Here is a 25,557-nt window from a genome sequence, read left to right on the forward strand (position 1 = left end):
GATCATCCTCACAGTGCCACATGAGCGTGAGCACACCAGTTTGTCCTGCTCCACAGTCTCCCACACCACCCTGATGTCCTAATCTCCCTCCATGTTCCCTGGTTCCAGGGAAGTTCCACTCCACCCAGCCAGTCAACAAAGGGCCTCTGGCTGGCAGGTGCCTGAAGAGTCTTTTGTCCTTAGAGGCCAAATGCCTTCTTCCACAGCACTGAAAGGAGAGGATTGCTCTCTCCAACTGCGCCTCTGAGTTGGCTACGGAGCCTAGGGCTGTCTCCCCTCCTCCCCAGGAGTGAGCATAAGGCAGCAGGCCCCAGCCTGGAGAAAGCCCTGCAACCCTAGAATGACGTAAAAATTGGTTCTTTCTCCTTTTTTTCTGTTCCCTGGTCTGTGGTTTTTCTCTTGTCTGAATTCAACCCTACACTTCCACTGCCTCCCTTTCTCTTCCCTTTGTCTCTGCACAGAAGGAAATTCCTCCCCTCCATGCCTATACTGCCTGTTTTCTCTCTCCCAATTCTCAATCATGCACCTATGGCCCGCAAAATAATCCCCGTGGGCCCCTGGAGATGTTTCTGTCACTCTGTAGCCCAGATTTCTGGAATTCAAAGTCTTCTGGCCTCAATCCTGCTGTGTTTGAGGAACAAGGGAACTTTGGTCCCCCTACTTCTCCACCACGTTGACTCTGCCTCTCAAATGTTTGTTGATTATAAATGATCTGCTGAACTAAGGCAAGATTAAAAATCTTGAGTTTGAATCTTTCCTTGACAATGATACATTTGTGGACAGAGCAATGAATCTCTGCCTGGGTCAGTCTTAGAGAGCATTTATTTATGTGCAAGGAAACCCATTCTCCTACCAAATTAAAACAAATAACAGTTTGGTATTTAATTTCCTCTTGACTTCTTGTGACTTCATAGAATTTCTTACAAAAAAGACTGTATTTTAAAGACATGAAGCCACTAACATACCAGAAAATCTGAAGATTATGAAGTAAATCAAGGACGAATGTGAACAAAGTTATAATCCAATCTAATGAAAACAAGCGAAAAGGAAAAACAGAAACCACTCTTCAGAAGCAAACAGAATTACCAACTTCCAAATAGGGCTTTTCAAGGACAGAAGGGCACAATCAATTGGAAATGGGTCAACCCAATATATACAGTTCAGGATAAGATAACAGCATCAGCATCAACAAAAATCTAGGATATTTGAATATTTTAAGACATCTGAGACCAGGCACTTTCTATCATAAATAAATTTATTTCTATTAAATTATGTTATTGTAATCTAAGAATAACTTTCTAAATGAATTAAATTAAATGGTACTGAGTTTTCTTCTGGCCTCCATTTGTGGCTGGTGCTCCGTTGACTCCATTGGAAACACTTGTAGGTCCTTCTCTGTCTGTGGACTTAGTTGGGAGGATTCCTTTATGAATGGCCCAGGGAGATGAACCAACATCTAGAAACTAAACCCATATGGATAAAGATGTGGCCTTGTACCAACATTTACCTGTTTGGATACATTTGAAAAGTAGGTTTGTTTGTTTGTTTGTTTTTGTTTTTCTATTTTCACCTTGAACTCCTTTTCATTCCAAATTTGTTTTGGATTTTATCAATGCTTTGATTACAACCAAAATTAACAAGTTCATCTCCACAACAGTTGCTGGAAGGGCTTTTTAGGCAATCAGTGTCTTTATTATGGGGTGCATTGTCTGCACAAATATGTAGGAAGACAAGTACTGACATAAAATTAATCAGAGTATTCTGATTATGTATTTCACACATTTCCCAGTAGTGTGTAAAAAAAAAATGAGAATAAAAATGTTTCTTTTCAGCTATGATTAAAATAGATCATTATTTAAATGTAGTATTATTTACATTTTTATGAATGTTATGTGTACACAAAAACCAAACTTTGTTATCTCTTTCATTTTGGTGAATGAAAGACAAATTTATGGCCTCATAATTGTGTACTGTTTTTTATTTTATTTTATTTTATTTTATTTTATTTTATTTTATTTTATTTTATTTTTAATTTTAATTTTTATTTTAGAGACAGCAAGTTGGAGAGAGGGACAGAGGGAGAGAATCTTAAGCAGGCCCCACGCTCAGTCCAATACAGGGCTCTATCCCATGACCCTAGGACCATGACCTGAGCTGACATCGAGAGTCAGATGCTCAACTGACTGAACTACCCAGGTGCCCCTATACTCCTTTTGTGGTAGCACTCATGTGTCTAGTTTTAATTTAAAAAGAACCAATTATTTTTAAAACAAAAAAGTGGGCTATCTCTATTATGGTAAATGTTGCATTATTCAACATGTGTGCTGAGTTTATTAATTAACTTAGTTCCTTTTTCTCTTTTTTAAAACCTGCCTTCATTTTGGTTACTTCACCAGAGAAAATACCCATTAAAGATTAAAAAAGAACAAACTAGCCGTGATGGCTAAATGAAATAATGTTGTTCGAAATACATTTTGGTCACCCATCTTGGCCTTGTCTCCTCATTTGTTAAGGCCACTTCCCAACCCTGAGTATCACTAAATTTTAATGATGTGCTGAATTGCTCATGTTAGCCTCTTGGCTGTTTTGGCCTAGTAGGGCATGGCAGACCATTTCAATTGACAGTGATTCTATTCCAATTAACTGCAAACAACTCTGACAAGTTACTTCTCTGCCAGTACATTTTCATAAAGTATTTCTTCACTCTAGGAGAAACCAAATTTGAAATCATACCTTAGGTAAAGAGGTATTTGAAAGTCTTGAGGTAATTGCCGGTTCCTTCTGGGAAACGTATTAGCTGTAGTTTTAGTAATACCTTTTATTATTAATCTTCCAGCTACATTATTAAAATATTTCTTAGGAAAATGGATTAATTCATTAAATCTGACAAATTCTACTGATGTTAGTGGTAGGTAAATCTCTAAGCTCTAGGGAGCCATTCAGTTGTGTAGATCTTTGGTAAATATTTCCGGAAACGTGAAAAATAGGAGATATTGTTGGGGGAGGCAGTGGACTCTTCACATGCAAGGAAGTGTGTTGAAGGAATGTTGTTTGCTTGTAGTGGTTTGAATGGGTCCAGGTGCAACTGGGGGAATGAGCTAAATGACTTCAGAGATGTCTTCAAGACCAAAGTCTCAATGACCTTTTCCCATGATGAATTCCAACCGACCTTGTTCAGTGCTGGTGATTTCAATCTCTATATTCAGACTCCTCTATGCTCCATTGCATATATTGCTGTGTAATCTAGATATGAAATAAAGCTTCTCATGCACCTCATAACCAAATATTATTTTCTAAGAATTTGCTAAAATTATGGATTTGAGAGTCTAAAAGTTGCGTCATGATTTCTGTTAATTGTTGGGGCTTTCACTCATATAGTCCTCTATTTTTCTATTTTTCTGCCTCTCTTCTTCCCACGTCAACCACAAAGTGTAAAATCATTTTCCTGTGTTTTACAAAGCTATTCTCATCCCTTTCCCCCAACATCTCACCCCCTCCAAAAAAAACTGGCATACCCTAAACTCATAAAAGTACTCAACAGAACAAAGGAGACTTCACTTCCTTGTATAGCAGTTGGGGATCATAGCAAAAAAGAGAAATATACGCAGAAATAGAGAAGCTAGGGGAGAATGGAAGGTCACTGGGCTATCAGTGTTTCTCTCCTTATATTTTTTAAAACCAAAAATTTTTAAGTGATAACAGCTGGTCACATGTTTTTCTAGTCTAATTCAGAGGGGATTACCTTCTAAAGTAACTCATCACTTTGGCAAGACGGTGCCTTGTCAAACACATATCATATTTGACTACATTAACTCTCCTTTCTCAAACATTAGCTGCAAAAAATCCACTCCTCTTTCCTTTTTATAGCCTCTCTTCCTTTAAAATTATCTTAAAAACTTTACTTCATGGCACAGTAACCCATCTGGAACCATTTGGATGTAGCCTGCCTGTTTATCTATAGACTCATCTCTGGACATAATCTGTCTAACTTCTTCATTTACAGTGGATATGGTCTGGGAAAATGGGGCCAAAGTAAAATTGCAACACACCTCTGTCCAGTTGATGTGGATAAGCCCTGTTATTTGAGCCTGGTCTCTGTTAGGGAGAAGATGAAATTTTAGCTAAAAGGTAGCATATGGAGACAAATAGAGAGCTAGGTGTCCAGAACGGAGATATCTTCATAGCAATTTTCCCCTTTTTCCCCCTGAACTCATAATCAAATCTTCATCAAGCCTCTAGGACCACCTGGTATTGCTATATTGAATAATAAATTCACTATAGATAACACATCTAGCTGAGAATATTGAAGAAAATGCAAAAGAATATTTTTTAAAGTTTTTAATAAAAGTAAGTTTTGGGGTGCCTGAGTGGCTCAGTCAGGTAAGCATCTGACTCTTGATTTCTGCTCAGGTCATGATCTCACGGTTCCTGAGATCAGAGCTCCAGGTTGGGTTCTGTGCTGACATTGCAGAGCCTGCTTGGGATTGTCTCTGTCTCTCTCTCTCTCTCTCTCTCTCTCTCCTTCTCCCTCTGTCTTTGCCCTTTCCCAGCTTGCACTTTCTTTCTCTCTCTCTCTCTCCTCCCCCTCTCTCTCAAAATAAATAAATAAACAAACATTTTAAAAAAGTAAGTTTTCATGTTTAAATGAAGAACTGTGCAAGATTTGGGTTTAATTGGATGCTGGTCTAAATTAGAATAAACCATACTTGAGTATTTTCTTATAACTTGAGAAATGCTATTGAATGTCTTTTGATTGTTTTCAAGCCACAGCTGAGTGTAGCAATTTTTTTCTGAGTGTATTTGAGAGTGCAAAACTTTGCTTACAATAGGAACTTAAACAATTATAGGTTTGAATTGACTTAGCAGGACTATGAAACAATTATGTATTTAAATCTATAGCGTGAAGCCCTGGTGTTTAGTTGTATGCTGCAGCAATGTGGTAAATCTACTATAAATTTATCTTTCTTCTTATTAAGCTTGCACTTACCCACTTACCCTTAGGAAGAAGATATCTTAGAAGGTATCTGTTTTCATTATATTCTGAGATTCTTCATCTTCCTTTAATTTTTTTTTCATTTAATCCAAGGATTAACTTTATTATTCCTTTTCTTTTTTTCTTTCCTAAGAGCTGCAACATTTTCATGATGTCCTAAATCTTACAGCACTGAATAGAATATAAATGGAAATCCAAACAGGCAAAGATGTAATCTATCACCCTTTTCTGGGGCTGTCACTTATCAGAGGAAGTTCATTCTTGGCTTTCAGGGTTTTAGCATATACATATTATTTTCACTTTAGGTATTTAAAATACTTTATTAAGCTTTAGTGTTTTCTGAGTCTCTTATTTTTGTAAAAACTGATATGCTGAGCAAGTAGAATATTTCTCTCTTTCTATAGTTCTACAATTGGACTCTTCTAAAGAAACATGTTCCTTGTGAGGAAAAAAATATGTGTGCTGGATTTAAAGTTATAGGGCTAGCAGCAAATTATTCACACTAGGGTTTCTTTTCTTTTCTTTTTTTTTTAAGTTTATTTTTGAGACAAAGAGAGAGAGAGAGAGAGAGAGAGAGAGAGAGAGAGAGAGAGAAATCCCAAGCGGGATTCGCACTATCAGTGCAGAGCCGGATGTGGGGCTCAAACTCATGAACCGTGACATCATGACTTGAGCAGAAATCATGAGTGGAACACTTAACCAGCTGAGCCACCCAGGTGCCCCTCAACACTAGGGTTTCCGATTAAAGGACCAATCACTCTCTTCATTTGACAGAAATGAAGCTGAGACTCAGAGGAAGCAAAGTGACTTATGTAAGTTAATGGTAGAGCTCACTACACTTTCCTGTACCACCTGCTGCTTCTCATCTAGAAATCTTTCCACATTCATTCTTCCTACTGCACATCAAGACTGTATAGGGGATTTTTAAAATTAGAACTTTTTTCAACTTTATTGAAAACATGACATACATGACATTATGTACAATAAGGTTCACAGTGTGATGGTGAGATCATTCATTCATCACCTAATATAATTATAATATTTTTTTTGTGTGTGGTAAGAACATTTAAGATCTACCCTTTTATCAATTTTTTTGGGTATGCATTTTCAGATAAGAAGATGCAAAATAAAATTCAAAAGATCATGGGCTCTGATATCACAGAGGCCCAGGTTCAAATCCTATCTCCATTATCTACTGGCTGTTACTCTTGGCCAAGTTACTTTGGCCTCGGGGGAGACCAACATACACATAGAAATACGTTTTATATATATATATATATATATATATAATATATATATATATATAATATATATATATATAATATATATATATATAATATATATATATATAATATATATATATATATATACGTATATTTGTGTGTGTGTGTGTGTGTATATATATATATATATATATATATATAAATAGTATGTGCTCTGATCGGAACACACACAGGATGGTATGAGAGCACGGAGAAGAGGCCCCAGCAAGGCTTGGGAATATTGGAGAAGTCATACCTGACCCTCCGCAATTGAGAGGCTACTCTTGAGACCTGTAATAGGATTTGTGAGGTGCAGAAAAGTTCTCTTGTCCAAACAGTGTCTCTCCCCATCATCGACCATCGCTCTCAGTAACATACTGCTGGCATGCCTAAAATTGCCACTGTTGTTATTACTTCTTTGGGACAAATCTTTCTCTAAAATGCCTCAATGAAATACAAGTATGTCCAAAGAGTAGGGCAACATATTCAGCACACTTTCTACCTCCTACCCCATTGCCCACCCTTTCCCCTTTCCCTTGTTACCTGAAGGCAGGTCAGGGATTTGGAGAAATGAACAAGGACAAACGAGTTGTGGCTGAGAGGCTGGGAGAGGCTTGGTGAGGGGGCTGATTTCCCCATGTCTGGAATGGCGCTCCTCTGGAGGAGAGAAGGTGTGTATAGTGGGCGAGGTGGATACTAAGGATAAACTTTGCTGACCCAATTATTTCTCTGAGACCAGTTGAGTTCCTAAAGGTGGAGACAAATATTTGGGACAGTGACCTTATAAGACACTAACAGTTGGAAAACTGAGGCTATCAAGGGAAGGCTTCTCCCTATGTATGGATCTAACATACACATTTTATATTAAACAAAAATGAGAGGACCATTAAGACATCTACAAATGGGGAAGATGAGAAAAGTAGCTACTATGAAGGAATTGCCTTTCAGATGAATAATATTTTATATTTTTGATGAACTAACACCAGAGTTGAATGAGAACTAGAACATGAAGAGAAACCTTTAGAAGAAAGTATCTAACCAACCCAAAGCTGCAGTTTCCAACCCTGTGTGTTTTCTTACACTGACCTACTGTCTAGGTGCTAGGAAATTCCAGGATTTCTATCAGAACCTTAGTGTAGCAGAGGGCACCTTGGGCCACTGTATTTGGCTCAAAAAATATGCTCTTGGGCCCCCCTCTTAGTCCATGGAAGGCAAATAGATAGATAGATAGATAGATAGATAGATAGATGATAGATAGATAAATACTGGCAGTATTTCTGGCATTCTGGCATTTGTACTTTTAACAGGATAGATTTCCACCCTATTTTATCAGTATAACAAATCAGTCTTGTGAGCAGGTCATGTTTCTGAGTTATTGTCAGTATCTGACTTCACTTGTAAGTAGATATACGTGCATTATATATCTTGCAAAATAATATCCTTATGTGTTTTTTACATGTTGAAATTCTATCATACAGGGCATTATTGGTGAATGTTTTATCCAACTTGAGCATGTTAGGTAAGGTCACTTATGAGGAAGGAACATAGCCAGACCCAGACATATAGAGCCAAGGACTTAACACACTTTGAAGCAAGTAGTCTTGGTTTACATTGCTGCCAGGAAGGAATTTCCCAGGTAAAAATCAGGATCCTAACTTCCACAGTGTGATTTATCATATTCCTAACAGAGATAAATATTTTCTTAAAATTTTTTCCTTTGCCAGTTTTCATGGCCAGAACTCGGGTCATTAAAATCTAACCAGCCAATATGTTGGCAGTCCTTGCTTCCATGATCTCATTAAATCACTTGTGGAAGCGGTCCAAAGAAACTCTGAACTTGCAATTCCCTGCTGTTATAAAATGCTCTAATTCCAGGCAGTGTGATGAATGAAACAGAAAAAAGAGAACCAGGTGGTTGTTATTGGAGTTTCCATAATGTTTTCAATAATACTGTTGACATAGGGGACAGATAAATGAACCAAACCCTAGATGAGCCTCATAGGTCAAGGCTGATGCAATAAGCCCGGTGATATGGTTGTAGCCCTTCTGTTGAGCCATCTTGCATGCATGTACATCAGGAGGTTCAGCACTACTTGGTTTCCTATCGAGGGAGGCCAGTGTATTTGTGTGAGCTTTGTCATTCCCTGGGCATAACCGACTCCCAGGTCTATTGCCATGGCTTCTGATAAATTTTGAAGATGTTGGAGGCCATGGATTTTCAAGGGCTCCATTCCCTATAAATGCTTGGCAGAACTTTCCGAGGAGCAGTAGCTCTGGTTGCTGGCCTGGCTTGGCATAGTGGCTGGGAAGTCTAGGAGGGCAGGTCTCTTTTTCAGGATCAGTTTATGGAGGTGAGCATGAATCAAAAGGCGATATCCAAGGCGAAGGCTGACTGACAGCAAGACTGTCTACTGGTGTTTTCATCCAACGTGAATAGTCAGGGATTGGGGAGGGGAGTTTCCATGTATGAAGTCATAAGACAAAGATAAGGTAAAAGAAATTTATTTATTCAACAAATATTTATTGCAACAGGATACATACACTAGGCACAGGTTTAGGCATACTAAACCTGTAAACCTAGCACATCTACTTATGTGGTTTATAAGCATTCAGTAGAAGATAGAGTAGAGCCTGAAGGAGCCTTTGTACTAGGGAGTGTAGCCCCAACTGCTTTGCCCCTGGGTAGAACAGCTGGGGGTTAAAACATCTGACTGAAGGGGTACACCCAATTTCCTTAATATGACTTACAATACATTCCTTCTCTAGCTCTTAACAATTTAGCCTCCAACTATCTCAATGACTATTTTCCAAACAAACATTCTAGCCATAATAAACTATTTATTTACTCGTTTATGACTGAGACATACTTTCTCTTGCCTCTGGAACTGTGGACATGCTCTTCCTTCATTTTTGAATAATTCTGCCCCCCTCCTTCCTGCATCTTGGATACATATTTCCCGGCCAACTCCTTCTTATTCATTCTTTCTAGGTCAGATACTGCTTCCCTTGGGAAGTTGTTCTCAATTCCTAGGCTTAGGTAATGAGTGTCTCCCAGGTTCTTCCATATAACCCTGTACTTACCATTGTTCTCATACAAAACACATTTGATTGTAATTTCTAATGTATTCTCTGTACTGTCCACAAAACTGTAGCTTATTAAGGGCAGAGATTCTATAATGTTATCATTATTTCTCCAGATCCTAGCACAGTGACTGAGACATGACAGGCACTCTATAAAATATTTGTAGAATGTGTGAGTGGTTGACAATATCTGAGAGAAACGATCTTCAGTGAATCAAATGGAAGGCAGAGAAATGTATTGCTGCAAATCATTCTAAGTTAACTAGGTGAAGTAATTCATTCAGTCCTTCATTGGTTCCTGCATTCATTCATTTATTTATTTATTTATTTATTTATTTATTTATTTATTTATTTATTTCTGTAGCCAAACTTGGTAGGTGTGAAGTTTCATTTAGGAAGAACTTGAAGGATTGTTTCAGATGCATCTGGCACTCTAGAAAATTATATTTTCTAAATATGGGTTCACCAATATATATCCCATTCCATATGCTCTTCAGAGAATGTGACACGAACAATATTCTTTCTGCATTAAAACTAGACACGTGTTTGCATCTGCCTTGACCGATGGAATGTGGCAGAAGGGATGCTGCGTGACTTTCCAGTCTAGGTTATAATTAGGGAGTATGATTCTACCTTGCTCTCTTTCGCTCTCTCTCTCTCTCAGCTTGCTCTCTTTTAGAACTCAGCCACCATGGTGTGCAGAAGCCCAGGCCGCATGATGTGGCCATGTGTACGTGTCCCGGCCAATTGCCCTAGCTCAGGCCTCAGCTGACACCTGAAATCAAATGCCAGACTTGTGAGTGAAAAAGCCTTCAGATGATTCCAGGTGCCAGCCTGTAAATCTTCCAGCTGAGGCCCCAGACATATTGCAGTAGAGGCAAGCTGCTCTCAGGCATCTTGTATGAATTCCTGACCCACAGAAATCAGGAGAGGTAAGAAATACCTATTGTTGTTTGAGCCTCTACATTTTGGGGAGATTATTATGCAGCAGCAGATAATACAGGCAGCAGGGTCATTTCCCCACCTCTTATGTTTGCTGGCTTTTCCCCTTGCAGTGAGAACAGGCTTCCTCAGAAACACAGTCAATGGATTAAGTTTGTATAAACGAAGAGGAAATGCAAATGGAATTCGGGGTGGGGGGGGGGCAGATAAAAGGCTAAGAATGGTCATTTAAATAAACATTAAAAATTTTAAAGAAAAAAGGGGGCACCTGGGTGGCTCAGTCCTTTAAGTGTCTGACTGGCTCAGGTCACGATCTCAGGTTTGTGAGTTTGAGCCCTGCGTCAGTCTCTCTGCTGTCAGCACAGAGCCCATTTTGGATCCTCTGTACCTCCCCCCCTCCCGACCCCCACCCTGCCTCTGCCCCTATGCTGCTTGAGCTCTCTCTCTCTCTGTCAAATAAATAAACATTAAACAAAAATTAAAAACTACAAAGACTAAAAGTAAAAGTTTTAGAAACCAGACAAAATTTTAAAGCAAATTTAGGAATAAAATAAATAAAATGAATTAAACATGTGAAAATGAGAAATCCTCTCTCTGTTTCAGTGTTCCTTATCCCTGTCTTCCTTCTTTCCTTCTTGCCTCCTTTCTTCCATCCTTCCTTTTCCCCTCTTTCTGCTCACAAAGAACTAATTTTCAAAGAAAAGCTAGCTTTGTAAAACAAGAGTTGAACATATGAGAAAAGAATCACTTTCACTTACAAAGACATTCAAATTAAAATTCCAGTGATTTATATGCACATATATGTACATACATATATAATATATGTATTTCATACTGGCTGGGCAAGTCAGGAGTCCATAGGGCAGGCTGTCAGGAAAGGCAGGCTGTTAGGAAGGGCAGGCTGGAACTTTTGGGCTAATAAAACTGCAGTGACCGTCCACATGTGAAGTGAACGGACTGGATCAATCCACTCAGATTATCTAGGATAATCTCACTTACTTAGAGCCAGCTGATTATGGACTTTAATCAAATCTACAAAATACCATCATAGCAACACCTAGATTAGTGCTTGATTGGCTAAATGAAGACTGTGGCTCAGCCAAGTGGACACATAAAACTGACCTTCACGCCTTCATTTGTTCTTTCTCTGATACTCTTCCTTTCCTAATGTAGACTGAGTTTTCTGACCATATCCTTTTCCTTCTGCCAGCACTTCTGCTGATGATAAATTCCATGCTTTTATTTGTCTGAAAAGAAAATTGTGGAAAGTCTTTATTTCTCTTTCACTTTTTAAAGATAATTTTGCTATATAGAGAATTCTAGGTTGGGGGGGTCCTTTTCAATACTTTACCTGTTTTGCTCCATTCTCTTCTTGCTTGCATGGTTTCTAGCACAAAGTACATTCTTATGCTTGTGTCTCTAGAAGTAAGGTGGCTTCTTTCAAGATTTTTTCTTGTGTCTAATTTTCTGCAGTTTGAAGAATATGCGTAGGTTTAAGATGATTTTTAAAATAATCCTATTTAGTGTTCTCTGAGTTTCCTGGATTTGTGGTTTGGTGTCCATCATTAACGTTGGAATTTCTTGGTCAATATTACTTAAAATATTTCTTCTGCCTCATTCTTTCTCTCATTTCCTTCTGATATTCCAAATAAGTATATTTATATCTTTTATATTGTTACACAGTCCTCGAATGTTCTGCTCTATTTTTTAAAATTCTCATTTTTCTTTGATTTCACTTCAGGAAGTTTCTATTGACCTATATGCAAGCTCACTGATTCTTTCCTTACTGTGTTCCAGCCTACTAATGAGCCCATCAAAGACATTCTTCATTTCTGCTAGTGTTTTTGATTTATAGTCTTTCTCTTTAATTATTTCATATAGTTTCTTTCTCCCCACCTTACCCATTTATTTTCACACGTTGCCTACTTGTTCTATTAGAGCTTTTCTTTTTTTTTTTTTTTTAAATTTTTTTTTTTCAACGTTTTTTATTTATTTTTGGGACAGAGAGAGACACAGCATGAACGGGGGAGGGGCAGAGAGAGAGGGAGACACAGAATCGGAAACAGGCTCCAGGCTCCGAGCCATCAGCCCAGAGCCTGACGCGGGGCTCGAACTCACGGACCGCGAGATCGTGACCTGGCTGAAGTCGGACGCTTAACCGACTGCGCCACCCAGGCGCCCCAGAGCTTTTCATATATTAGTCATAGTTATCTTAAATTTCCCATCTAATCACTTCAACATTTGTGCCATATCTGTCTGGTTTGCTTATTGCTTTGTCTGGAGAAAAGTAGGTCCTTCACTTTAAATGGAACGAGTGAACGAATGAAAATATATAATAAATGAGGAAAACAAAGTTTTATTATTGAGGTACAAAGGTTTAAAAACATACACAAACGTAAGGTTAGTACAACAAGTTGAAATATGGAAAAGATAACACACTATGATATGTTGAATAATGGCTCCAGAGTATATCCAGATCCTAATCCCTGGAAGCTGTGAATATTTTCTTCTACGATAAAAGAGATTTTTCAGATATGATTAAATTAAGGATTTTGATACAGTTATTCTGGATTATGTAGGGGGCATTTAAATGCAATCACGCATGTCTTTACAAAAAGGGAGGCAAAGGGAGCTTTGATACAAAGAAAGTAATCACCACCGGAGTAAGATTCTATGATGATGGTTTTGAAGAAGCAAGATGGAGCCAGAGCCACAATGCAAGGAATGCAGCTCTAGAAACTGGGAAAGACAAAGGAATGGATTTTCCTCTAGAGCATGGGCCTGCCTATACCTGGTCTCAGTTTAGTGAAACCATTTTGGACTTTTGGTGCCTGCAGTTGTGAGAATAAGTAAGTGTTGTTTAGACCACCAAATGCGTGCCACTTTGTGACAGCAGTCAGGAAATTATTGCACATGGTGATGTCCTTAAAAGAGGTCTGAGTTGCCCCTGGCTTCCTATAGAATGGACACCTTCTCTGGGGTGGAGAGTGGGGTGAGTGGAGAGCCTTGGGCAGAATACCTCAGATAACTCTTCTTTTCTGCCTCTGCCTCACTGTCTAACAACTTGAGTTCCTTGCCAAAGCATCTATTTCCAGTGGAGTTTACTCACCAACAAATTCGAGACTATTAGGTGAAAAGAAGTGATTCATGCCTCTTTGGCTGTGTATCTTCGAAGTTTCCAAGGCTGAGCATCTTGGCATAGCCACAGAACTAAATGCTCAACAAAAATTTAAACAAAATGAAAGTTGTCTTAAACAAATTAGACAAACACAAATCCTTAATATGAGCAAAATAGGAAAAGATAACTTAGAAAGGATGACAGAATGTCAAAGAGGCTGAGAACATGCTAACATATAGAAAGTGCTGTTAACCTATTGAATTCTTTTTCAAAACAAATTAAAATGGAATGTCTCCAGGTTGGCTAAAGAGGTTTTTGAAGTTTAGTTTGTCAAAATAGAAAACTAAAGGGATAGAAAAAAAAATGTCAGGAGGAATTACACTAAACTAGCATAGATAAAATGATAAATTATGATAAAAGTGGATTTTAGATAAATATGCCATTAAAGAGATAGATAAGGAAATGAGTCCATGCATTCCCATATGTGGTATGATGTAATTCTAATATTTAAAATACTGTAAGGGCTCAGTCAGTCGGGCGACTGACTCTTGGCTCAGGTCATGATCCCAGGGTCGTGATCCTGGGGTTGTGGGATCGAGCCCCTCATTGGTCTACACACTGAGCTTGGAGCCTGCTTGAGAGTCTCTCTCTCTCTCTCTCTCTCTCTCTCTCTCTCTCTCTCTCTCTCTCTCTGCCTCTCTCTCTCTCTGCCTCTCTCTCTCTCTCTGCCTCTCTCTCCTGTTTGCGTGCTCTCTCTCTCTCTCTCTCAAAAAAAAAGGCTAAATGTCTGTAGCATGTATCATCCTAGTAAATGTAACCAATAAAACCCCTATTTTACTCCAGTTAGTGACTAAAAAGCCTTCATCAGGAATGCATTCTGGTGGATCACCTAAATTCCTTCTGGAACATCTACCCTTGCCACCTCAGAACTGCCCCAGTGATAGGCAATACTGAGACCATTTTATACCTTCCTTTCAATTCAATAAATATCTATTGAATATCTATTATGTGTTAGGCACCACTAGAGTTTCTGCCCCAAGACCTCGAAGAATTTGAGGTTTTGTGGACAGCAATGTACGTGTGTGATCTATCATCATCACCTGTAAACAAATGGGTCACAGTGAAAGGATGATACTGTTTTCAAAGAATGCATCTGAATGAAGTTGCTGAGAAAATTGTGCCAATAGATTTCTTGTCTGTCCATGTATTTCTTTTTTTCCAGTTTTATTGAGAAATAATCAACATACATAACTGTGTAACGTTAAGGTATGCGGTATGACACCTGCATATTTCTTAGTGGCAGCCCTTGGAGCCATTTTTCATTCTCAAAGTTTTCCTCTCTTGTGTTGCTTGAAAGGTAAGGATAACTTCATCATTATGTGAACATAATGAGGCCATGTCTTCTGCTCTATATTTTGGCTTTTTTATGACACACATCCCTAATGTTTCACATCTGTGCTGCTCTGTTGATACCTACTCTTTCTACTTATTATTCACTTTTACTACACTATTTGGTGTTTTGCTAAAAATCACGAGGCTAGACCTAGATGAAGAATTTGTGCTACCTAAGCAATTTTGTAAAGGGGATGGAGTGACCTCATTATGTGGATCAATCGCAGTGGCATCTGGTTTTATTATTTATTTATTTTCAGCCTATGGAAGTGAAGTTGCATAGCAAGGAAAACTATAATTCACAGAGTGTCACTGAAGTGACATTGTATATATCAAATTTGTTGGCTCACTGCCCTGCAGAATTTCAGTTCCAGGAGGCAGTTCGCTTTGGTTTCTATGGATGTGGCAAAAACATGGCCAAGGCCCTGGGCATTTAGCAAGTTCAGGTAGGGGCTCATAGTCAGGCCGGCTTTATTTCCAGTCCTCTCAGAACCTTGGCCTAGTTAACCGGTCTTTCAGGAACCGTGCCCCAGTGTCACTTCTCCATACTGTTTTTATAACTGGGTGTCCTGCCTAGGAACCAAGTTCCTCTGTGACCGAAGTTTACCCTGGTTCTTGCCAATCTTGTCAGGTACGAACTCTTCTCTTGTGTTTCAAGCCCAGGCATCGGAACTGGACTCCAGTTCTTTGGTGTCAGACCTCTCTGCTTAGTTTCCTTGATCTTCCCTTCCTACCTGGCAACACCCCGTGTCTCTTCCCTGGAACCGTGCTCCGTCTGCTGAGAATCTGCTCTTGGCCATTCACAGCACTGCCTCACTGCTCTTGACTTTCCTGGGTAGGCAGTGGTAACCTTTCTTCGTTACCTGCTGTCTTCATCCCGTTACCAAGACCAAAGCATGACGCTGACTGCTATTTCTATGTCTGCGACTAAAAGACAGAAGCAGACTTGAAAATGCTATTTCCTTATTGGTTTCTTTAAATTTTGTGACTCATTTTATAAAATGCATGCTTTCTCAGACACATCATGTAGTGAAAAGTGCCTTCTCTCTCTGATTTCACTCCTCGCAGAAACTAGAGTTAACAGTCTGTGAGGAGTAGTTTTCAACCCCGCCTGCATGTAAAAATTATCAGAAGAGTTTAAAAAAAAAATACTGATCCCTGGGGGCACCTGGGTGGCTCAGTCGGCTAAGCCGCTGACTTCGGCTCAGGTCATGATCTCATGGTTTGTGGGTTCGAGCCCCCGCATCGGGCTCTGTGCGGACAGCTCGGAGCCTGGAGCCTGCTTTGGATTCTGTGTCTCCCTCTCTCTCTGCCCCTCCCCTGCTCACACACACTCTGTCTCTCTCCCTCAAAAATAAATAAACATTTGAAAAAAATACTGATCCCTGGTTTCCATCCAGCAGGGTGCCACTGTGGTCAACAAGCAGCTCTGTGGGGTGGGGAGTGGGGGTGGTGGTCGGTTTGTGAGCCGGCATGCGCTGCCCTGGCATCCACTGCCTCCTCCACCATCCCATCCCACCCCTCCAAAAATGATTGTCCAAAAATGAATAGAATCTGTGAGGATCAATCCGAGGAAATCTCTCACACGAACCCCTTGTAACACAGTGCTTGGCCCCTGGATTTGTAACCCGTCTCTATCACTTAATATCTATGTACCTTTGGGAAACTTATTATACTTCCATTTTCCCTAGTTATAATATATTGTTCCTACCTCATAGGGTAATGACAAAGATGGAATGAATTGATGTAAGGCCTCAGCTGAATGCAGGGCACGTTAGCTGTTCTTAGCGTCCCTCAGCTTAGTCTCTTCCTTTTAAATGGGCCTCTTAGAGAAGACTGTCCAGACCTGAATGGTAATTTTTGTGTGTATTGGGTTGTCTCCAGCAGCTCAGGAGTCTGTGTTGGACAGAATTGAAGATGAACCGAGATTAAGAATTTAGACTGAGGGAAAATAAGAATTTTAATTAAGATGAAAACTAAAATTCACAGAACATTGTATTTCGTTCCTCGCTCCCAGGCTGGAGCGAAGAGGTTAGAGAATGTTTCATCAGCTCCAAACATTCTGTGGACTTCCCCCAATCCTGTGCAACCTAGGTTAAAAATGCATGCTGCTTTGGCAGGGCACATCACATAAAGACGCGCTCCTCTAAAGAAGTTCGCCTCCATGGAGTAAGTACAGGCTTGGGCTTTGATGAATACTGAAAGCAGAAATCAGTCCCTTGAAATGAATTTCTGAAGAAGAGCTTAAGGGTTCAGATCTACCGCTCATATCATTAAAAAGCTTGCTCTCTTAAGGAAACCTGCTCACTTTAAATCATAGAAATTTAGAGCTAGAAGGCACCTTCGAGATCATTCCTTATTCACCTAAAAGAGAAGAACTTACTAACTAGGTCTGAGGTTTAATAAGCAAGTTCTGAACAAGCCCCTGGCATTTTCTCAAATGTTCTTAGGCTCTCCATTTTCCCCTCCCTCAACTGAGACTTTCGAATGGATTTTTAAAAATTTGCTGGAAGTTCCTGTTAGTCACACTTTGCCAGGTCACTCTGAACAAAGGGACACCTACTAAACAAGAAGATAAAGGGAAATAATAGATGTTTATTTCTAAAAAATGATACTGCCTCAGCTTAGAAATATGTCCTTTTGTAGGAATGCAGCCTTTGCCATCATATGCAGGATTCCACTCCAAAGCAAGTTGGGGTCAGCGCTAAGTGATCACGAGACACCCATCCTGTAGAGATGACCCACATTCCCATGGCTCTTTGGACAGGGAAAACTGTTTACGGTGGAAGAAGTTAAGACACCAGAAAGATCCAATTACTGTGTAGGCTGCCCAACATGGCAGCAATTATGCTCCTAGCTTTGGACAGTTTCTTCTGTGGTTCAGAAACCTGGAATTTCATTTTTTTAAAAAGTGTTTTAAAATTCTATGTATAATGTGAAATATCAAGGGGGGGGCAGGGAAGAATGCCAGATTTTTTAAAGTTCTTATTTCACCTAGGGCCCTGCGAGTCATGGTTTTCATGTGTCACCATGAAACCTCACGGCAGTGGTAGGAGTTAGGTTTCATGATGCGTTCGAGTGCCAGTGTTAATACTTAGCAAAACTATTTTGCACAGCTATTTCTGACTCCAAACCTCTTGGTCCAATATTATTAGGCCCATGCTTCTGATGAAGATAGATGCAGGATGAGAGCAATATGGCGGTAAGGGCATTACCTGTTTAGCTGTTTGCCCATTCTTCTTTAAAAACCATTCTTTCCCTCTTTACACTATCACCAAGCATGGTCCCCTGCTGCACAGAGCAATACCGTAGGTCTGCAGTTGGAAATATTGCAACATTAACATATGATTATATAATTATAGCTCCTATCAGACTTCCTGTGACTGGATTTTCAATCTTGTTGATAGGGAATTAAGTAAGACCTAATACATTACCCCATGGCAGCACTTAGTAGTTGCTGGACCAACATTAGTTTTATTCTTCCCTTTTATGTAGTTCTGGAGGTAGAACAAGGAAGGCTGTGTGTGAGGAGTAGATTTTGGCGGAGTGTGTGATATCTTCTGGAATTCTCCAGTGTGTGGGGAGATCTATTACAAAGGGGGGTACGGTTAGTGTCAAATGGAATCAGATGTGCTAATGAGGATTGGTCCCATCATATAAGCATCTTTTAAATGATTGTCTCCATGAAGAAACTCACTGCATCCTAAATAATTTACAAGAAACTTTTGGGCCAACACCAGGCTATATTTTGTCTGAAATGAATAGGATTCAAAGAAGCATTTTCAAGTAAATACATTGAAATTATTCAAGATGTTAAGGTTTTCTGAGGAAATGCTGAAGAGTTTTCTCTTTCCACATTTATTATTTAATATTCATGGAGTAACATTTTCATGGCACAAGTTTACACAAGAGATATTATCACGATGAAGAATTACTAAATGAGAGACCAGATGATGTTTGAAAACACTTGTGTGATCTTGTGTGAGAAGCAGCCCTGGGGAACTTGCCCTTAGATAATACCTAAGTGTAAGCCCTTGCTTAGAAAACATGTGGAGATTCTTTGCCCAAAGATGTTATAGTTTCAAGAAAGGCAGGAGGTAGCCAGACAGAAGTCCAAAACAAGCAGGAAAGAATCAGCTTCTTCCACAGAAAGAGTCCAGGTTGTGTGTCCCACGGGTTGGGCTTAAATGGGGGAACCTGTAGACAGCAGGTTCCAAACCTCAAGAGTTTTAGCCGAAAGATCACAGAGAAGCTAGAAAATATGCTCTGGGAAGGTTCCTTTGAAGCTACAAGAATTTCTTCAAAGTATTTTGAGGCTTAAAAGCCTCCTTTTTTTAAGTGCTCACTGGAAGATTGGGACTGATTGAATCCAGATGAACCAGAGCCCTTACCTTTTTCTTGCCGCTCAGTTCTCCAGACTGAATTCTTGGTGCTTTAAGTGTGGGTTGAAGTGGCTAAATGTGGCATTTGGATGATGAGAAAACTATAGTTTTCCTCTTGGGCCATCAAGATGTGGGAAGAAACTATTGGAAGCATTCAAAACAAAACAAAACAAAACAAGACAAAAATCCCAAACAAAAACTGCAAATCAGGAGAAAAGGAAGGAATCAACCTGTTGACTTTGGAGAACCCCCTGAAAATCTTCCCAGTCAGATTTTGCTATTCTGTTTAAAATCTTGTTTCTGCCCTGCATTGATAGGCTTTGGCTCTTTTTATTATCTCTTTCATCTTTACTTTTGTCTGGTTTCATATCCTTGAGTTTGTGATCTCTCATGGCTGATGTCTTATCTCTGCTAATGTCAGTTATTGTTTGCGATGGGAGCAAGAGATTCTTTGGGGCTTCCCAAAACAGTGATTGATTCTAGTGCCTTATTCTAAAGTTAGTTCTAGTCACCAGATGACTATTTATAGATGAGGGTGAGGAATTACAATCTGTAGGAAATGGAAACAAGACAAAACAAAACACTCTGTGGTGGGAATAGCCAGGGGGAAAGAAGTCTTGGGACAGGCAAAGAAGTTGGAGACTAGATTAGGTATATGTGTAAATATCTCACAGAGCCCCCAGGTGAGGTGGACTGTGCCTGGCTGGTGGAAGGGGCAGGCATAGGTTGGAATTTGAAAGAGAATCCAAACACTTTGCCATGTTCAGGGAGAGAGGACCTAATTCCAGAATAAGCTAGTCTCCAGCGGCCAAAGAGCCACAACTGGAGTCTTCTAAGCTACGTTTTCCTGTGTTAGTCATCCTCTTGGATTCCAATTTCTCATGTACACATAATTCATACACTTTACTCCGTATATCCATTTTAAGAACAACTTAAAAGTTTCTACTGCATGATAATACCTCTATTACATAGCACTAATCACCTTGTAGTATAGTAACTGGACACTCTCTCTTCCTCGTGGGACTGTGTGCTCCCGGCGCATGGGCCACGTTTCATTTGTCTGTGATGCTCCAGTGCCTCCAACACACTGGGCACTGAAATATTTGTTGAACTGAAATGCTGCATTGGTGTGAGTGTGGGAGCGCTAAAAGGAAAAGCAACATTGGATGACGATAAGGAGGAAGAGAATATGCTGTGGTATGTCGCGTCCATTTTCTAAGATAGACACGATTTCACTTACCCTCCTTTACAAACTTTGTGCCTTCTCCTAGACCATAACTGAATATTTTTTCTTTTATTTAAAGTATGATTGCAAATCACTGAAGATTGAAATGTAGTAGGGAAAGGTTGACAAGGACTGTAAAGAAAGGCTCCAAGGTATTTATAGAATAATTTATTAGACATGAATGCCAAGTGCTTAGAAACAGGTGGTGCCCTGCAGCTGATAAAAAACGTGTAATAAAAAAATTAAAATGCCAGGAAAAAAAAGTCTACAGGAGGGAGGCAGAGGAGCAAAAGGCAAGTCAGAATTAACAGAACTTCTGGGGCTGAGGGACGAATTGACGTGCTGATCTTATTCTAACTGGACAATCTTGAGATCTCCTTTATTTTTAAAAACACTTGGGCACATTATCGAGTGGAATAGAAACATAAGACATTTCTCAGTAACTATTTAATGGTGGAGTTGATGGGATCATTGCAATAATTTCTCTAGCTATTGTGACAAGAGCTAGAGCATTAATTGTTTCTTGTTACAGTTTAAGAATATAATGCCCTACTTCCTTCTCAGAAAAATACAGTAGTCTTTAAAAACTGAAACCCCATATTGATGAAAGGAGATTTATTTCACTAAAAATAATTCATTTCAGTTTCTTTTAATGGCAAATTTCCTTTGTACACTTAAAGAAGCATCCTTACTGGAGAAAGTTGCAAAAAGATCTTAACTGATACTTGCAGAAATTCAAGAAATATTTGCTTGCTTCTTATGCAAAGGACTTGTCTGAGGCAGGCGGAATTAGAGAGAGGAAAGACGACTGTGAGGTCTGGAACATCTACAACTGCTCTGCTCTGACTTTATAAAAAGAGCTGAGATAGATATTTCTAAGACAGCTTCCACTCATCCTCTCTAGAGGTGTACAATTCTGCTACACACAAGGCAAGTTCTCGCGATGGCGAAATTCTCTTCCGCATTTTGAGCGAATATACCTCCGTGTTCTGGAAGAGGATCCAGGCAGAGAGCAGAGGAGGCGTGTTTGCCCGATTCTGACACATTCTCCCCTGTCTTCGGTTCCCGGTTGGGTAGCGGTCATGTGACAAGAAGAGGAGAAATCAGTAGAGCTACACCCTGATTCTTCCAGGTTCTTTTTTGTTTCAACACTGCCCTTGGCAAGTAGCATGTTTCAGTGCCTCCGTCCACTCCCCTCCCCAGTTCAAACATCTTCCTTTCACCTTAAAGAAAAACTACCCCCCCAACCACGTGAATCAACGTATATAACAAAATATTTTATAATTAATTACTCAAACAAAACGCTGACAAGTGTATGCACCTGCCACAGCACCCTGTGCTGTTTTTATGTTTGCACTCGTCATGCCTGCATGGCTCTGTGAGGCTGGGGACTGCATTTGTCTTGTAGAAGGAGTGAAAATATAAATGCCGGAAGCTTAGAGGAGAAGAGGATAGCATTTGCAAGATTCTTATTTCTCCTCCGGAATTTGAATTCCAAACGGATACTTTTTTATTGGCCTATCTTACTAGCCTGGCAATGTCTTTATTTCTCTACATTTTCAGAACAGGAAATTTATTTTTAGCACACGTGTAGTCCAGTAGGCAGTCTTCTATAATTCATGTGGTTGATCCAAAAACTGAATGTTGCTGGGGGGGGAAAAAAAGAATCAATGAATGGCAACATACACCCACTGTTTGCGATGTCGGGAATGCCGGCCCTCTTCCGCGTTCATCTGGCAAAGCCAAGTTCTCTTTCTTCAGGTTTCTGCTCCAAAGGCTTTACCCCCAGGTGGTTGGTAACTTTCTGGTGTTTCCAAATGTACTTCTGTGTACTTCTCTCTAGGAGTTCAATGTATGTTACATTAAGAGATTATCTCAGCCTATTTTAATTTTTTGATTTCCTTATCTGTCTCCTACATTTCTCTGAATTCGTGGGGATTTGGGACCATGAATAAGTGAATTAAAGACCATAAACACACAGGAAAGAAATGTCTATGAGAAGAGATGATCAGAAATGATTTATTTCAAGAATGAGTGAGAAAAAGGTGCTAAGAAGGAAGCTAGGGGAGAGAGGGCAAAAGTCAATCCAAGAGAGGAGTGATGTACAATCCAAGAGAGGAGTGTTTCAAACTGCTATGCATGTCAAGTTCCCTGACTTTCTCAGTGCTCACATAAACAAATGTATACACATCTACAGGATCTCATTTGTTCTCTAACAAAAAGTTGTCATACTATACTTAATCACATGCAAATCAGCAATGCATCTTCGATATCCAATAAGTGCATAGATACTGATCTAAGTCTTTTTTCATTTCGTCATTTACAAATTTTATTTTATTGTAGTAAGCACACTTAACAAGAGATCTACCCTCTTAACATATTTTTAGATTACAATACAATGTTATCTAGAGGCACAATGTTGCACAGCCCTTCTCTAGAATTTATGCATCTTACTGCAACTTTATACCCATTGATTAGCAACCAACCCCCCCCCCCATCTCCCCTCTTCCCTTCTCCCTTTTTTTCAAAAGCCGCATCTGCAGAATGGATATCCCACAATGTATTTCCCTATTTCTGTATTGATGACATTCATTTATTTTCAGGGTTTTTTATTTTTCCTTTTTTGTTGCTACTGCAACAAAATTGTTGCAGTGATCAGCCTTGTATTTATCATCACACACCGGTGCTTTTGTCTCTGTAGGATGGATTTTCTAAAGTGAAATTGTTTGGTCAAAAGGTATGTGTATTTTGAATGTTTATAGCAATTGCTCAACCTCTTAACGTTAGCTTACCAGGAGCTTGAGTCCCAGCAATAAAATGCGAGAATTCTCCTTTCCCCACATCTTCATCAGCACCAAATTCCATACATCTTATTTTTGCCCATATGGGTGAAAAATGCCACTTTGTATGTTAGTTTCTACTTCTCTAGATAGTTGTGAAGCTGAGCATCTTTTCACATTTATTGGCCAATTGGGTTTCATCTTCTATAAGTTGCCTTTTTATAGCTTCTGTCCATTTTTCTTTCAATTCTTCTTTATTTTTCAAATTAGAGGCATTCTTTTTGCTTGTTAGATATAGTAGTCCTTTGTCGTATGAACTGCCAATGTTTTCCTAGTTTATCATTTTTTATTGTGACTTTGTTTACAGTGGATTTGACATCTATGTATGTTTTAATATTATGAAGTCAAAATATGTCTCTTATTTATCGCTTCAAACAATTATGTTTTGCATAGAAAGTTTTTTCCTACCTCCAGTTTTTGAAAATTTCTTAACTTTTAAAAACTTCAAAAATATTTTTGCATTAAAATTTTATCCATCTGGAATTCATTTCGGCATATGGCACGAGGTAGATCTAGCTTGTTTTCTTGTAGACAGATAACCAATTATGCCAGGATCATTTATTAATAAACCAATTATTTCCCACTGAATTAAAATGTCACTTTTGTGGATTTATTTCTGGACTCTATTTTGTTCCACATATATATTTATCTATTTCTGTGTCAGTGCCAGGGATTATAATGACTTTATAGTAAATATAAATATCTAATAAGGTATATATGCCCCTTACCGTTTTTCTTTGTTCACAATCTTCTTTTTTATCATTGACATTTCTTTTATCTTATGAACCCTAAAAAAATTTTATCCATCTTCTTCCCCACAAAAAAACCTCAACAGGATCATCAGAATTAGGATTCTAACCGAAATTGCATTAAATTAATATTGGGTGAACTAAATTTTTGACAAAAGCTCTTACTTTTTATAAATATTGTTTAGGTATTTGGGCAATCTTCAGAATATTTTATTAGCTTTCTTAGATGACTTTCTAATATTGATCCCCCAACTGTTTATTTTTTAACAGTTGTAACTTTTATTGAGAAGGACACTATACATACAAATCATAAATACATAGGTTAGTGAATTATCACCATGATAGTATCAGGATTTTAAATTTCTGTCATTCTCATGGGTTTCTAGTGATACTTATTTATGATATTAGATTGTGTTTCCTTGATTACTATTGATGTCGGACAGTTTTCATAACTTTATTGACCATTTGGTTATCCTTTCTGGACCTTTTGGTTATCCTATTCAAGTGTGTAGAGCTGTCTCCTTTTTTTTTTTTTTTTTTTTTTTTTAATATATGAAATTTACTGTCAAATTGGTTTCCATACAACACCCAGTGCTCATCCCAAAAGGTGCCCTCCTCAATACCCATCACCCACCCTCCCCTCCCTCCCACCCTGCCCTCCCTCCCACCCCCCATCAACCCTCAGTTTGTTCTCAGTTTTTAACAGTCTCTTATGCTTTGGTAGAGCTGTCTCCTTAAAGATGATCTGTAGTAGCTTTTCAGTCCGTGTTTGGGCCCTTTGTTGGTTATAAGTGTTGCAAATATCTTCTCCAATCCTCTCACTTGCCTATTTACTTTTTCATATTGAATCTTTCAGTAGAGGTTCTTAATTTCACTGTAATCAAATATGTCAGTCTCATTCCCTATCATTAGGACTTTTATATTCAGTTAAAACTACTTTAAGATCCTAAAGATATATGCCAACATTTGCATCTAGGAACTTTATTTGGCATTTCACATTTAAGTCTTCAATCCACCTAAACTTGATTTTTCTGTATAATATGAAGTAGAGATCTAGTTTCATTTATTTTTGAATTGAATATCCAATTGGCCATTTATTGAAGTAGTCTCCTTTCCCTTCCTCTTCTGCAATGTTATCTTCATCATAAATCAAATCATCAAATATGTGTAAGGTTGTTTCTGGACTCTTTCATAGTGTATTTACTAACTTGTCTATCCTTGAGGCAATACCAAGCTGTTGAAGTTACTACACTTGTATATGTAGTTAAGTAATCGTCTTATTTTGTTCTTTACTTGGCTTATTTTTGCATTTTAATATGGAGTTTAGATTGCCACTTTCTATCAAAAGCCATAGAAATTTTCATCCATAGACAAATTTTGAATCCATAAATTTTAGAGTTGACATCTTTACAACACTGAATTTTCCAATTCATGAGAATGATTATATGCCTCCTTTTATTTAGGTCTTATTTAATTTCTCTCAGTAATATTTTATAATGTATTGATTCCTAGGTATTTGATATATTGATGCTATTCTAAGTGCTGTTTTAAAATATTTTATAATTATTTGTCT

General features: G+C 38.7%; 1 long non-coding RNA gene across 1 annotated transcript in view; it reads left to right on the forward strand.

The window, feature by feature from the left end:
- Positions 1-10,009: 10,009 nt before the first annotated feature.
- The window catches only part of LOC128775526 (uncharacterized), a 66,848-nt gene continuing 51,300 nt past the window's right edge, over positions 10,010-25,557 (forward strand). The window contains exon 1 of the long non-coding RNA XR_008420258.1: positions 10,010-10,268. This is a non-coding gene — a long non-coding RNA (uncharacterized LOC128775526). The remainder of the gene's footprint in view (positions 10,269-25,557) is intronic.

This window comes from Panthera pardus, unplaced genomic scaffold (assembly GCF_024362965.1).
Source record: "Panthera pardus isolate Hobbes unplaced genomic scaffold, ASM2436296v1 HiC_scaffold_1, whole genome shotgun sequence".
Lineage (NCBI taxonomy): Eukaryota > Metazoa > Chordata > Mammalia > Carnivora > Felidae > Panthera > Panthera pardus.